Below are 16,428 nucleotides of genomic sequence, written 5' to 3' on the forward strand. Positions count from 1 at the left end.
CGCCTGACCCGAGACACACTTTGGCTGCCCAGCCTCCTGGACGGCACATGCCTCAGCTGGCTCAGCCACCCCCCCAAACGATAATGGCCCCTCTGCAGGGTTTTCTGACCTCCCCTCACAGTGGGGGACTTTCTCACTGGACCCAGCTCAGCCCTCCTTCTTCTGGGGGCTCCAAGTCTGCAATTCTATCAGCCCTCATTTTTTTTTCTTTTCATTTACTCACTGATCATTATCCTCCAACCCTTCCGACGCTTCAGACAGGCCGTCCGTTTAATTTTGTAAAACTAAACAGCATGCTTGGTTTTTTCAGGATGCACTCTGAGCGTGATATGTTCTGCGGAATGTTTTTCAGAGCAGTGAAAAATTTAATTTCTTCCCCCAGCATCAAGATGTGTCAAACATAATTTATGCCTGGACATAATTCATCCCTAAAGATAAATATTGAAACCCAAGAGAGGAGAGACGGCTGCAGAATTTCCAGGGGTAGGGGGCTGGAGAGGGGGTCTCCCTCCTGATGCCACCACTGAAGGGGTAAAAAAAAATTGTAAACTAAACGAAAGTAAAGTAGCTCCCTCCAGGTCTGCTCCCAGCACTGCCGTGGAATTTTTTTTTTTTTTTTTTACAGGCCTCTTTTGTGTCTGTTGAACTGTTGCTCTGTCTTGCATAAAATCTCTCGCAATAGAAGTCCTCAATTAAAGTCACCTGCTGGTCTTTGTCAGCAGAGCTTGACGCTGTCAAATAATGCGGAGCCCCTTAAGCCAATACAAGTCATTAAGGAGGAGGCGAATTAGAGATCCGACATAGGGGACAGGAGCCATCCATAATCAATTGATATCTTCCTCTGCTGGAGGCGGGGTCCCGGGGAGCCCCCGCTCCCCATCCTCATCCGCAGGGGCCTCCACCCCTGGATCCAATTAGACTGCGGCTCAGCGGGTCTGAGGTTGCGCTGAAAAGCCATCAGTAGGCGAGCCCATTAATAACTCGCCAGTGCCCTGCGTATTGTAATTGTCAGGCTGCAATTTACAGTAATCCTCCAATGCAAAAGCCTAAATCGCTGCAGCTGATTGGAAATTCATACACCCATTTGAAAGAGAAAAACACAAGATGCATGGGTTAAAAGGCCAGAGCATGCAAGTGTGTGTGTTGAGTGACAGACATTTTAGTACTAGCCTGGGACCATATTTTAAAAGGTCACTGAAAACTCTTGGCTTGGGCCCTCTGACAAACAATGAACGTTCCATATATTTATTTGCCATCTCTTTGTTTTTACAGCAAGCAGAATAAATGAGTTAAATGACGTTGTGCGGGCCTGCATATTGTCAGCACAGGTTATAAGTCATTATTAAACTCCATCAAATCAAACCAAACCCGGTCAAGGCAATGAGACTAAAAGTTATTTGCATTCCTTCTGTCATAAAAAATCATATCCCCTTACTCAAGACTTTCGTTTCTTTATTAAATGCAGCCACAAGAGTATTTCAGGTCTGGCTATATAAGCTCAGGAAAACCTTCCCGGTATAACTCAGTATAACAGCTTAGACCCGATTCCACTAAAAAGTCCCAGTTGAACATATCTGGGCACTCAATCAAGACATACATATTACTTTTAAATAAGATTAGCCTTTTTATTTTGCTGCTTAAGTTAAAACTTTTCATGTCATTCTCTACTTTTATGTAAACTCCAATATAATTCTGTTTTAGCAAAATACTTCAAACAAATTAAAAACCTCAAGTCGAACGTGTCCTTAACAAAAACTTTCTTAATGGCATCTCAACGTGTTTGCTGACACTAAAACACTTTTAAATAAGATGGATTTTTCCTCCATTTCCCTGCATTTGTAATTACGGCTGTGCAGCGCGCACCTTGGGTTACAATGGCAAAAGCAGTTATCTGTCCTCCAAATATTATTTGACCAATCACTTCCCAGCGACCTACACCATCTGTTTAAAAAATTATCTTTCCCTACCTGTCTCCAATTGGGTTCTACATTAATTGCAAAATGGAAAGTGATCAGTGGGGGATATTTTGGACGAGGCAGGTACAGGGAAGCACAGGGCAGGTAGGAAGCAGGGGAAAGTGTGGTTCCACTGAAGGGCACTCGCATGGCAAGGCATGGGATTGTTGGTCCCCTATGTGAACTCCTTTCTGATATTTACAGTCTACATATCCGATATAAGCTCACTTTAAATTTGCCTCTATCCTACTAGTTTCTTATCCTAAAATACATTCTTACATATACAAAAATCTACCTCTTGATTTGGCTGTGACTCTCAGTATTATCAAAGTATGATCATCTTTCTGAGGTTCAGAAATGGTTGGGATGAAACCAAGGAGTCGATGACTGAGCAACACTTCCATTTCTAATCTAAAAATGATGTCTGTGCCATTGTTGGGAACATGGGAAGTTGGAAAGGCAACTGCCATGAAGAGTGAACCAGAAGCAGGTTCAGTGCCCACTCATTCTACTCTTTGATCAAAGGAAAGAAAATTGATTATTTGTCCATGGTGCCTTCCTTTTTCTACCCACCCAGTGTGTGCAGTGGTATCTTCCGGCTGAAGCGGAAGTATAGTCTTAGCTACAAGCCTACATCTGATTCTTTTATCCAGAATAAGGGTACTTCCTGCCCGCACCAGCGGCTTCTCAGCTTACTTCCAGATTTCTAATATGTCACCTCATTGCAGCTGATGACATCCCTCCAAGACAGGTAAGAATTATCATGCCCATTGGACAGTCATCAAAACAAAAGGCTCAAAGAGTTTGAGGTCACATTCGTGGCATGGCAGGTGGAATCTAAACTGGCCCAAGATTCCTGCTCCCTGATAGGCACGAATTGCATGTCTACCCTTTGTGTGCAGGCAGGACTTGGGAATATGATGAGCTGTCCCTGCGATTGTAAGGTTACCTTATGAGGCAAAGGTGGTAGAGTTTTGCAGCTGTAATTAAGGTCCCTAATCAGCTGAGTCTGAGTTAATCAAAATGGAAATTAGCCTAAGTGGGCCTGACCTAATCAGGTGAGTCTTTTAAAACAGAAATCAGGCCTTCCCTGAAAAGGGAGGTTTAAAGTGAGACAGCAGCTCTCCTGCTGGTCTTGAAGCAGCCAGATTCCAGGAGTTCTGCGTCTACAAGGAAATGGTTTCTACCAAGAACCATATGAGCTTGGAAGGATCTGGAGCTCAGAGGAGACATCAGCTCCAACAATACGTTGGTTGCAGCCTTGTGAGATCCTGAGCTGGATGACTCCAGCTCAGCTGTGCCCAGACTCATGACACACAGACAGTATGACATAATGAATGTGTTTTGAGCCTTTAAATTTGCGGTAATTTGCTACGTAACAAGAGAAAACAAATACACCTGTGACCACCAACCAAGTAGACTTGCTTTAACATCCACACGGTGACATTCCAACCCCCTTTGTGAACTCCTTTTTGATATTTACAGTCTACACATCCGATATAAGCTCACTTTAAATTGCTTCTACCCTACTATTTTCTTATCCTAAAATACATTCTCATATATACAAAAATCTACTTCTTGATTTGGCTATGACTCTCAGTATTATCAAAGAGCTTTCTTATAATACACAAAAAGAAACTACAATAGCTTTTCTTTTCCAAGGGCCTTGGACAGCAGCATACCTGGCACCAGTACGAAACTTTTTTGTTAAGCCCATAAACGTTAGTACGTTATGAGAAAAGCCATACCTTTAAAAACACCTGACTAAATATTTCATAAATGCAACACACAGCAAATTCCTGCAGTGGATTCACTGGATTTACAACCATCAAACTGTATTAAACTTACAATATCAAGATTTATCACCTATAAAATGGAGTCTCGTTTTAGTAGTATCTCACATTCAATCCCAAAGGATCTCAAATACCTTCGACCCTTCACCAGGGCACTTCACCGTAATTCATAACGAGGTAATCAAATACCTCACTGTAAGGCAGCCACCACCACATTAGAGGATTAACTCACCTATCAAGGAAGCGTAGGCAGGGCTGGGACAGAAGGCAGCTGCTGCTTTACCGAGTGCAGAAATGGTACTAAGATCCATATCACAGGGGGCAAAAACCACACAGAACCACAGGTGGGGAATCGGGCCATCCTGACAGGCTTCTGGTCCCAGTGGTTTCAGACATGAGCTTTTGGTGGTAGAACGCATTCTGCCCATACAATGTTCCAAGAAATCTCAACCAATAGAACAGACACAATGGGAAGAAACAGCTCTGGCTGAATTAGGGAGAAGAGAGGAAGACCCAGTCACCACAGTGACTCCCTTCTGGACCTCTTGGCATTCTGCAGCCCATTGTTGGGGACCCTGTTTCTCCTTCGTGGTTCCCCACTTTGGCTACACATGAAGATCATCTGGAAAGCATTTTTTAAAAGGCAGATGCCTGGGTTTCACCCCAGAGTCTCTGATTTTGCTGGCATTCACTGGTCTGGTTGAGCCCCATGTGAGGTTTAAGGAGCCTGAGATTCCAAGAGGGCAAAAGATTTGCTAAAGGGAGTACAGGTTGAAAACTACAACCCACATAGAGCCTATCCTCAGAATGTTTGCAGGATGTCATTATGCACGTACAGATTGTAACCTTGCGTTAAAATGTGTGAGTAAATTTTGAAGATTATAGTGATCACATACCTTAAATAATTCCTCAAAAGTATTCAGGTCTTTATGATATAGGCAAATTGCGTGATCAGCATTTTAGGAGTGTCATTTAAAGAAAAATTTGGTCTGCTGAAGAGACCACAACTTTCCATGCCAGCACGAACCAACAACTACTACAGTGAGACACTGTGAGAACTACTCATCCCTCAAAACCCAGCTCAAGTATCACCCCAACTGTGAATGTTCCCTTCACCTTCTGACCTTCTGTGTGCCCTGGTCAGTCCTTACTAGAAGGGACATTGGATTAAAATTATATGGTTATACACAATGATCCCCATTATAATTTGAGCCCTGAATATGTGCTCCATGATTCATTTTCAGGGATATCATTAACATCCTTACATGTCTTTACTCATTTGAAGAATGGGAGTAACAGTAGTACCTACTCTTATACGAAATAGAAAAAAGTATTTAGAACATTGAGCACTCAATCAATGTTATTTATCATTATTATTTACACTAGGCTGTGCCTGTCAATCATATCACCCTATCTTATTGTCTTTAAGGCAAATATTCTCCAAAACTAGCAGGTTTCCTTAAGATCTGTCGTCTTACTCCACTCCCCCCATCCCAGGGATGTAAGTTTCTATGCACGTGGCAGACATGTCTATTTCACTAAATCCCACTGACTCTGCAGTGCCTGGTCATCAAGGATGCTGAGTTGCTATTTGTGAATGAATGAAGAAATATGTTCAGCAAAACAGCAGCAAAATCATAACCCCAGCTTATAGGAACTTAGTCTTGACCAGACATTATTCAAATCTCCCTTACTTTTTTTTTTTTCTGAGACAGTGTCTGGCTCCATCACCCAGGTTAGATTGCAGTGGCGCGATCTTGGCTCATGGCAAGCTCTGCCTCCTAGGCTCAAGTGATCCTTCCACCTCAGCCTCCTGAATAGCTGGGACTACAGGCACTCACCACCATGCTCAGCTAATTTTTGTAGAGATAGGGTTTCTCTATGTTGGCCAGGCTGGTGTCAAACTCCTGAGCTCAAGCAATCCTCCCACCTCGGCCTCGCAAAGTGCTGGGATGACAGGTATGAGCCACAATGCCTGGCCCAAATCTTCCTTAATTCTGCACTCACAGATTGAATTTTTGTGGCTTTGAGTATTATCCTCTGTTAGTGGATCTTAGGGGCCAACCCCATTTTATAGATGAGGAATGAGATGGAGGCCACGAGAGGCGAATAACTCGGCTGGGGAGTGGCATCTCCAGCGCTACCCCAGGTGCAGGGTCCCAGGCACAAGCTGATGCTCCTTTCAGTGTCCTGGTACAGGAGGGTTAAGTCAGAGTGTCCTGGAGCTGTGTCTGGGACACAGGAGTTCCAGATGCCTAGAAACGCTCAGACCACAAGTTGCCAGTGCCTCCGCTTTGTCAACAAAATTGGCTTTAGTGAGCTTCAGTTCTGGAAAACCTAGATTTTCTATTTATAAACATAACCTCAAGTTGGAATTCTGGCTTGTTGGGAGGACTGATTCAGCCCTTTATTCCAAAAAGGTAAATAGAAGTTTAAAAAAAAAAAAAAAAAACCAACCGCCAAAAGAAACCCAAAGTGGGCCTTACGGATCTTAAAACAACTTAAAGCTCAAACACACTTTCCCATAAAAGGCACTTACGTCCCACTGTCTGCCCACACTTGAGCCTGGGCTCTCAATGAGAGAAATCCAAGTGCAATGCCCTCTGGTGCATAAGAGCTGGCGGGCTGTCATCTCGCTTGTCTTCACAGAACAGCGCGTGACCTGGGGCTGCTCCCCTCTAACAGGTCAGCCCGCTGGGATCTGACAGTACAGGGAGGTACAGAGTTCCAAGCTGTGATCATAGAGTGCTTTCTGCCTCCTCCTTACGAACCACCTGGCTCACCTAGGTCCACTTCATGCCCAGTACTTAGCCACTGCCTCATAAATAAACCGAACCAATGAATCTGACCTCATTCCCAAGAGGAATGTGATGGCAACAGCACAACCACCTTTCCAGGACAGATTAACAGGAGAGCATGGACAGTTAGGTGAATGGGGCAAGGGGAAAATGAGGGAGTATTACTAATAAAAGCACTGGATTTGATTCCCATAAGATAACCGTATTAGTCTGTTTTCACACTGCTATAAAGAAATACCCAAGACTGTGTATAAAGGAAAGAGGTTTCATTGACTCACAGTTCCACACGGCTGGGGTGGCCTCAGGAAACAGAATCATGGCAGAAGTTGAAGGAGAAGCAAGGACCTTCTTCACATGACGGCAGGAGAGAGACGAGTGAGCAAGAGGCGGGAAAACTGCCTTATAAAACCATCAGATCTCGTGAGAACTCACTATCGCGAGAACAGCATGGGGGAAAACACCGCTGTGATCCAGTCACTTCCTACCTGTTCCCTCCCTCGACATGTAGGGATTTATGGGGACTGCAATTCTAGATGCGATCTCAGTGGAGACAGAGCCAAACCATATCAATAATTACGGGTGGACTTGGCAGTGGTCCATCCTCCCCAGTAGGATGTAAATGTCCGTAACGAGGGCAGGAACGTCGTGTTACTCATTGTTCCAGAAGAATGCCTGCACGTAGAAGCTGGTTAGTAAATATTTAAGTTAATAGATGAACTGAGTTACCTACTAGTCAAAACATAAAAAGGTCAGCTACGAGATTCATAGTGTCCATTCAAACCAAATGTTTAGGAAAAGCACAGGCTTTTCTGGACATTTCTCCACTGGGCCCTCTGATTTTACATGTCCCAGTTCACTGCGTCAGACTAACCAGAAGACCCTGCTCCTCCCACCACCCCACCACACTGCCCTGCACCAGGGACTGCCACACACCAACATTTAGAAGGGTCCCAGGTCCCACGCCCCTTGCTGCAAACATTATTAAAAGAAACAACAGCAACAACAAAAAAAAAACCAGAAAACTTCCCCACCCTCTGTACTCTGCTGGTTGCCCCTGCCCTAACCATGCCAGTGGACCACAGATAACGCACAAGCGAGCACTCTGAGATCCACACTGACGAGGTTCATCTGCGTTTGGATATGGTGGTGACTGTCACAACCCTTGTATTCCAGTGGCTCCCAGACATGTGAAGAGATGGTGTCAACAGGGTGAGATGCGTTGTGAGAAGGGCCAGGGACTGTAGCAGGGACCAGAGGACAGGCTCAGGCCGAGGGTAGGGTTGGGTGTGGGAAGATGGGCAGGACTGAATGAGGAAAGGGGTGGAAGAGGGAGGGAAGGGAGTGTCTCAGGCAGAGTCCACAGCACATAGAGAGGTGCAGACTTGGGATTATTAGGAAGCCGATGCCCATCACCCTGAGAGGGTAGGGTGCAACTCCTCTGGGGAGGAGAACTTAGTGAATTACGTTCTTCTCTGCAACTGTCAGGGGTCAACACCTAGACATGCAAAACTAGTACAGAACACACACTTTGTACAGAACACACACTTTGGACTTGAAGCCTCAGCCTCACTCACTCACGGAGTGGAAGAAACCACTACCTTCCCAAAGTCACTTTGTCCACTGATGGCACAACTGGATAAACCTCCCCGGTTTTTCCATCCTGCCCCCATGGCGCCCTATAGCCTAATGGGAGTGGTTTTACCAAGGTAAAGGAGCGCTTCTTTTTCTTCAAAAAAGTGACTGCAAAACAGGATGGAGAAAAGCAAAGAGGTTAAAGCCAACATTGCTTTGGCAAGTGGGGTTTGGCAGACTACTGTTTAAAGTGGCATGCCCATGGCTTATCTTACCAGGACTGGTGCACACGGCTCTGAAATGACCACCAGGAGAGTCACTAACTGTTTAGGGTAATGGGGCGTAGGGAACAGAATAAGCGTCGGTCCCATATTCAGTTCCCCTCCAATGAGGAAGAGTGTGATGAATCTTTTCCCCCTTTGGAAAACAGAAACAAAAGACCCACATAAACCAGGGAATACTTAGATGATGGTTCAGATGCGTTTGTTTTGGGTGGACATGGGTTCAAGGCATAGCCCTGACTCTTACTGGGATCTCAGGCAAATTCCTTCGGTTCTCCATATCTCATTTTCCCATCTGTAAAGTGTGGATTGTTAGCACTCGTTATGGACAACTGTCAGGGCACTGCACCCAGCATTTTTTTTTTTTATTATACTTTAAGTTCTGGAGTACATGTGCAGATCCTGCAGGATTGCTACATAGATATACACATGCCATGGTGGTTTGCTGTCTCTATCCCCCCATCACCTACATTAGGTATTTCTCCTAATGTTATCCCATCCCAACCTCCCCACTCCCTGCTATTGCTCCCCTAGCCCCCCTAGCCCCCCCACCCCCCAACAGACCGCAGTGTGTGATGTTCCTCTCCCTGTGTCCATGTGTTCTCATTGTTCAACACCCACTTATGAGTGAGAACATGCAATGTTTGGTTTTCTGTTCTTGTGTCAGTTTGCTGAGTATGATGGTTTCCAGATTCACCCATGTCCCTGCAAAGGACATGAACTCATTCTTTTTTTTAAAATAAATTTTAGTGCACTTTAGGTTCCGGGGTGCATGTGCAAAACATGCAGGACTGTTGCATAGGTATATACATGTCAATGTGGTTTGCTGCCTCCATCCCCCCATCACCTATAACTGGCATTTCTCCCCCATTATCCCTTCCCAACCTCCCTAACCCCCACTGTCCCTCCCCTATTCCCCCCCCAACAGACCCCAGTGTGTGATTCTCCCCTCCCTGTGTCCATGTGTTCTCCTTGTTCAACACCCACCTATGAGTGAGAACATGTGGTGTTTGTTTTTCTGTTCTTGTGTCAGTTTGCTGAGAATGATGGTTTCCAGATTCATTCATGTCCCTGCAAAGGACACAAACTCATCGTTTTTTGTGGCTGCATAGTATTCCATGGTGTATATGTGCCACATTTCCTTGTCCAGTCTATCATCGATGGGCATTTGGGTTGGTTCCAGGTCTTTGCTATTGTAAACAGCGCCACAATGAACATATGTATGCATGTGTCTTTATCACAGAATGATTTATAATCCTTTGGATATAGTAATGGGATTGCTGGGTCAAATGGAATTTCTATTTCTAGGTCCTTGAGGAATCGCCACACTGTCTTCCACAATGGCTGAACTAATTTACCCTCCCACCAACAGTGTAAAAGTGTTCCTATTTCTCCACGCCCTCTCCAGCATCTGTTGTCTCCAGATTTTTTAATGATCGCCATTCTTATTGGCGTGAGATGGTATCTCAATGTGGTTTTGATTTGCATTTCTCTAATGACCAGTGATGATGAGCATTTTTTCATATGTTTGTTGGCCTCATAAATGTCTTTTGAAAAGTGTCTCTTCATGTCCTTTGTCTACTTTTGAATGGGTTTGTTTTTTTCTTGTAAATCTGTTTTAGTTTTTTGTAGATTCTGGATATTAGCCCTTTGTCAGATGGGTAGATTGCAAAAATTTTTTCCCATTCTGTTGGTTGATGGTTCACTCTAATGATTGTTTCTTTTGCTGTACAGAAGCTCTGGAGTTTAATTACATCCCGTTTGTCTATTTTGGTTTTTGTTACCAATGCTTTTGGTGTTTTAGTCATGAAGTCCTTGCCTATGCCTATGTCCTGAATGGTTTTGCCTAGGTTTTCTTCTAGGGTTTTTATGTTGTTAGGTCTTATGTTTAAGTCTTTAATCCATCTGGACTTAATTTTAGTGTAAGGTGTCAGGAAGGGGTCCAGTTCCTTCTTTCTGCACATGGCTAGCCAGTTTTCCCAACACCATTTATTAAACAGGGAATCCTTTCCCTATTGCTTGTTTTTGTCAGGTTTGTCAAAGATCAGATGGTTGTAGATGTGTGGCGTTGCCTCTGAGGCCTCTGATCTGTTCCATTGGTCTATATCTCTGTTTTGGTACCAGTACCATGCTGTTTTGATTACTGTAGCCTTGTAGTATAGTTTGAAGTCAGGTAGTGTAATGCCTCCAGCTTCGTTCTTTTTTATTAGAATTGTCTTGGCTATGCAGGCTCTCTTTTGGTTCCATATGAAGTTTGAGGTGGTTTTTTCCAGTTCTGTGAAGAGGGTCATAGGTAGCTTGATGGGGATAGCGTTGAATCTATAAATTACTTTGGGAAGTGTGGCCATTTTTACAATATTGATTCTTCCTAACCATGAGCATGGAATGTTTTTCCATGTGTTTGTGTCCTCTTTTATTTCCTTGAGCAGTGGTTTGTAGTTCTCTTTGAAGAGGTCCTTTACATCCTTTGTTAGTTGTATTCCTAGGTATTATATTCTCTTTGTAGAAATTGTGAATGGGAGTTCGTTCTTGATTTGTCTCTCTTTAAGTCTGTTATTGGTGTATAGGAATGCTTGTGATTTCTGCACATTGATTTGTATCCTGAGACTTTGCTGAAGTTGCTTATCAGTTTAAGGAGATTTTTGACTGAGACTACGGGGTCTTCTAAATATATAATCACATCATCTGCAAATAGAGACAATTTGACTTCCTCCTTTCCTAATTGAATACCCTTTATTTCTTTTTCTTGCCTGATTTCTCTGGCTAGAACTTCCAATACTGTATTGAATAGGAATGGTGAGAGAGGACATCCTTGTCTAGTACCAGATTTCAAAGGGAATGCTTCCAGTTTTTGCCCATTCAGTATGATATTGGCTGTGGGTTTGTTGTAAATAGCTTTTATTATTTGGAGATATGTTCCATCGATACCTAGTTTATTGAGAATTTTTAGTATAAAGGTCAGTTGAATTTTGTCGAAGGCCTTCTCTGCACCTATTGAGATAATCATGTGGTTTTTGTCTTTGGTTCTGTTAATGTGGTGGATTATGTTATAGACTTGCGTATGTTGAACCAGCCTTGCATCCCCAGGATGAAGCCTACTTGATCGTGATGGATAAGCTTTTTGATGTGCTGTTGCAATTGGTTTGCCAGTATTTCATTGAAGATTTTTCATCTATGTTCATGGATATTGGCCTGAAGTTTTCTTTTTTTTGTTGAGTCTATGCCTGGTTTTGGTATCAGGATGGTGTTGGTCTCATAAAATGATTTGGGAAGAATTCCCTTTTTTTTGATTGTTTGGAATAGTTTCAGAAGACGTGGTACCAACTCCTCTTTGTATGTCTGGTAGAATTCGGCTGTGAACCTATCTGGACCTGGGCTTTTTTTGATTGGTAGACTATTAATTGCTGCCTCAACTGCAGCCCTTGTTATTGGTCTATTCAGGGTTTTGACTTCTTCCTGGTTTAGGCTTGGGAGGGTGCAAGTGTCCAGGAATTTATCCATTTCTTCCAGGTTTACTGGTTTGTGTGCATAGAGTTGTTTGTAGTAATCTCTGCTGGTAGTTTGTATTTCTGTGGAATGGGTGGTGCGATCCCATTTATCATTTTTTATTGCATCTATTTGATTCTTCTCTGTTTTCTTTTTTATTAATCTGGCTAGCAGTCTGCCTATTTTGTTGATCTTTTCAAAAAACCAGATCCTGGATTTAATGATTTTTTGAAGGGTTTTTTGTGTCTCTATCTCCTTCAGTTCTGCTCTGATCTTAGTTATTTCTTGTCTTCTGCTAGCTTTTGAGGTTTTTTTACTTGCTTCTCTAGCTCTTTCAATTTTGATGATAAGGTGTCGATTTTAGATCTTTCCTTGCTTCTCATGTGGGCATTTACTGCTATAAATCTCCCTCTAAACACTGCTTTAAATGTGCCCCAGAGATTCTGGTACATTGTGTCTTTGTTCTCGTTGGTTTTGAAGAACATCTTTATTTCTGCCTTCATTTCATTGTTTATCCAGTCAACATTCAAGAGCCAGTTGTTCAGTTTCTGTGAAGTTGTGCGTTTCTGAGTTAGTTTCTTAATCCTGAGTTCTAATTTGATTGCACTGTGGTCTGAGAGACTGTTTGTTATGGTTTCTGTTCTTTTGCATTTGCTGAGGAGTGATTACTTTCAATTATGTGGTCAATTTTAGAGTAGGTGTGATGTGGTGCTGAGAAGAATGTATATTCTGTGGATTTGGGGTGGAAAGTTCTGTATATGTCTATTAGGTTTGCTTGGTCCAGATCTGAGTTCAAGTCCTGGATATCCTTGTTAATTTTCTGTCTCATTGATCTGTCTAATATTGACAGTGGAGTGTTAAAGTCTCCCACTATTATTTTGTGGGAGTCTAAGTCTCTTTGTAGGTCGTTAAGAATTTGCTTTATGTATCTGGGTGCTCCTGTATTGGGTGCGTATATACTTAGGATCGTTAGCTCTTCTTATTGCATTGATCCTTTTACCATTATGTAATGCCCTTCCTTGTCTCTTTTGATCTTTGTTGGTTTAAAGTCTATTTTATCAGAGACTAGGATTGCAACTCCTGCTTTTTTTTGCTCTCCATTTGCTTGGTAAATCTTCCTCCATCCCTTTATTTTGAGCCTATGTGTGTCCTTGCATGTGAGATGGGTTTCCTGGATACAGCACACCAATGTTTTTTGACTTTTTATCCAATTTGCCAGTCTGTGTCTTTTGATTTGAGCATTTAGCCCATTTACATTTAAGTTAATATTCTTATGTGTGAATTTGATTCTGCCATTTTGATGCTAGCCGGTTGTTTTGTCCATTAGTTGACACAGTTTCTTTATTGTGTTGATACTTTTTACCATTTGGTGTGTTTTTGGAGTGGCTAGTACTGGTTATTCCTATGTTTAGTGCTTCTTTTGGGAGCTCTTGTAAGGCAGGCCTGGTGATGACCAAATCTCTCAGAAATTGCTTGTTTGTAAAGGATTTTATTTCTCCTTTGCTTATGAAGCTTAGTTTGGCTGGATATGAAATTCTAGGTTGAAAGTTCTTTTCTTTAAGGATGTTGAATATTGGCCCCCACTCTCTTCTGGCTTGTAGGGTTTCTGCCGAGAGATCTCCTGTGAGTCTGATGGGCTTCCCTTTGTGGGTAACCCGACCTTTCTCTCTGACTGCCCTTAGCATTTTTTCCTATATTTTAACCCTGGTGAATCTGATGAGTATGTGCCTTGGGGTTGCTCTTCTTGAAGAATATCTTTGTGGTCTCTGTATTTCCTGGACTTGAATATTGGCCTGCCTTGCTAGGTCGGGGAATTCCCCCCTGGATAATATCCTGAAGAGTGTTTTCCAGCTTGGATTCATTCTCTCTGTCACATTCAGGTACACCTATCAAACGTAGATTAGGTCTTTTCACATAATCCCATATTTCTTGGAGGCTTTGTTCATTTCTTTTCACTCTTTTTTCTCTAATCTTGCCTTCTTATTTCATTGAGTTGATCTTCAATCAAAAGGATATCTCTGATATCCTTTCTTCTGCTTGGTTGATTTGGCTATTGCAACTTATGTATGCTTTGCAAAGTTCTCCTGTTGTGTTTTTCAGCCCCATTAAGTCATTTATATTCTTCTCTAAGCTGTTTATTCTCATTAGCATTTCATCAAACATTTTTTCAAGGTTCTTAGTTTCTTTGCATTGCGTTAGAACATGTTCTTTTAGCTCAGTTATTAGTTTTATCAGTTTTTAGTTTGTTATTACCCACCTTCTGAAGCCTGTTTCTGTGAATTCATCAGACTCATTTTCTATCCAGGCTTGTTCCTTTGCTGGTGATGAGTTGTGATCCCTTGGAGGAGGAGAGGCATTCTGGTTTTGGGTGTTTTCATCCTTTTTGCACTGGTTTCTTCCCATCTTTGCGGATTTATCCACCTGTTGTCTTTGTAGTTGGTGCCTTTCCGATGGGGTCCCTGAGTGGACGTCCTTTTTGTTGATGATGAAGTTATTTCTTTCTGATTTTTAGTTTTCCTTCCAACAGTCAGGACCCTCTGCTGTAGGACTGCTGGAGGTCCACTCCAGACCGTGCTTGCCTGGGGATCACCTGCGGCAGCTGCAGAACAGTAAGGGTTGCTGCCAGTTTCTTCTTCTGTTGTCTTCGTCCCAGAAGGATAACTGCCTGATGTCAGCCTGAGCTCTACTTTATGAGGTGACTCTTTGGATATATGAGGATCAGGGAGCTGCTTGAGGAGGCAGTTTGTCCCTTATATGAGCTCAAGTGCTGAGCTGTGAGCTCTGTTGTTCTATTCAGAGATGCTGGGAAGGTATGTTTAAGTCTGCTGCAGCAGAACTCATAACCACCTTTTTCCCCAGGTGCTCTGTCCTGGGATGGTAGGACTTTATTTATAAGTTCCTGACATGCTGCTGCCTTTTTTCAGAGCTGCCCTGCCCAGCCAGGAGGCAGCCTAGTCACAGTCTGCCAGCAGAGGCGTTGCTGAGCTGCCGTGGGCTCTGCCCAGCTGCTGTGTGAACTTCCTTGTGGTTTTGTTTATAGAGGTATGGTTAGAACTGCCTTGGTAATGGCAGTCTGCCTCGGTAATGGCAGACTAACTCTGTAATGGCGACTGCCTCAGTAATGGCAGATTGCTTTGGTAGTGGCGGACTGCCTCAGTAATGGCGGATGCCCTTTCCCCAACAGAGCTGGACTGTCCCAGGTCCAGCTGTGCTTGCTGTGAAACTCTCAATCCAGAGCATTTCAGATTGCTGGCTTTGTGGAGGTGGGCCCTGCTAAGCCAGATCACCTGGCTCCCTGTTTCAGTCCCCTCTTTTTCAGTTGAATGGGTGGCTCTGTCTCCCAGGCATTTCAAGTGCCAGCTGAAACGGCCGCCCAGGTTTGTGTGAGTTTTTGTGCGGAAACCCACTGTGCTGGCTGAAATAGCAGTGCTGGAAACTCATGGTGCTTTTCAGCCTGGGAATCTCCTGGTCTGTGGGCAGTAATAATTCATTTGGAAATACAGCATTCCCTCACCCTCTACATTGTTCTCACTGGGAACTGCACTCCAGAGCTGTTCCTATTCAGCCATCTTGGATCTGCCAAACTCATTCTTTTTTATGGCTGCATGATATTCCATGGTGCCTATGTGCCACATTTTCTTTATCCCATCTATTCGTGATGGGCATTTGGGTTGGTTCCAAGTCTTTGCTATTGTAAACAGTGCCGCAGTGAACATCCATGTGCATGTGTCTTTTTAATAGAACGATTTATAATCATTTGGGTATATACCCAGTAATGGGATTGCTGGGTCAAATGGTATTTCTATTTCTAGATCCTTGCGGAATCGCTACACTGTCTTCCACAATGGTTGCACTAATTTACACTCCCACCAAGTGTAAAAGTGTTCCTATTTCTCCATATCCTCTCCAGGATCTGTTTTACGTGACCTTTCATTTAATCAGAATGACTCTTGGCTCCTTATTATAAAGGCAACGTTATGAGACTAAAGCAGGTAAAGTAACTTGTCCAAGTCCCACAGTGCTGGAAACCGGACGGCCTGACTCTAGTCCTCAAGCAGAATCTCTATGAGCCACTTTCCTCCGAAAGCAACCATTTTAATAATTGCTTTGAGGAATAAATGGCATAAAATAGATAAAACGTTGAGCACAGACATGGCACTTACTACATATTTGACAAGTCTTAGCCAGGTGAGCCACAAGTCTCTATATGAAATCCTTGCCTTGAGCCCAGTGTGTTTTGCAATTAGAATTTCTTGAATTTTAGAAAAGTAATTCAGTATGTATGCCATCTATTATGTGACAGCCCCAGCAGCATCTACAGCAGGGCCAATAATGAGACATGTTAACATTGCTGTTGCCAAATCTAGGATTAGACACAGTAAATGAGACAGATACTATACGTAGGCTCAACTCAGTACAGGTCAGGTGTTGCTGCCACATAAGTTCTGGAAATTTGATTTTCAGTGTGTTTTGGACTTCAGAATTATGAGCCTGTATTAGCACCCAAGACACATGGTGTCCTTCCATATGCACAAGGAAGTAT

Source organism: Aotus nancymaae, unplaced genomic scaffold, assembly GCF_030222135.1.
Source record: "Aotus nancymaae isolate 86718 unplaced genomic scaffold, 86718_ANA_hifiasm-v0.15.2.pri h1tg000011l, whole genome shotgun sequence".
In the NCBI taxonomy this organism is placed as follows: domain Eukaryota; kingdom Metazoa; phylum Chordata; class Mammalia; order Primates; family Aotidae; genus Aotus; species Aotus nancymaae.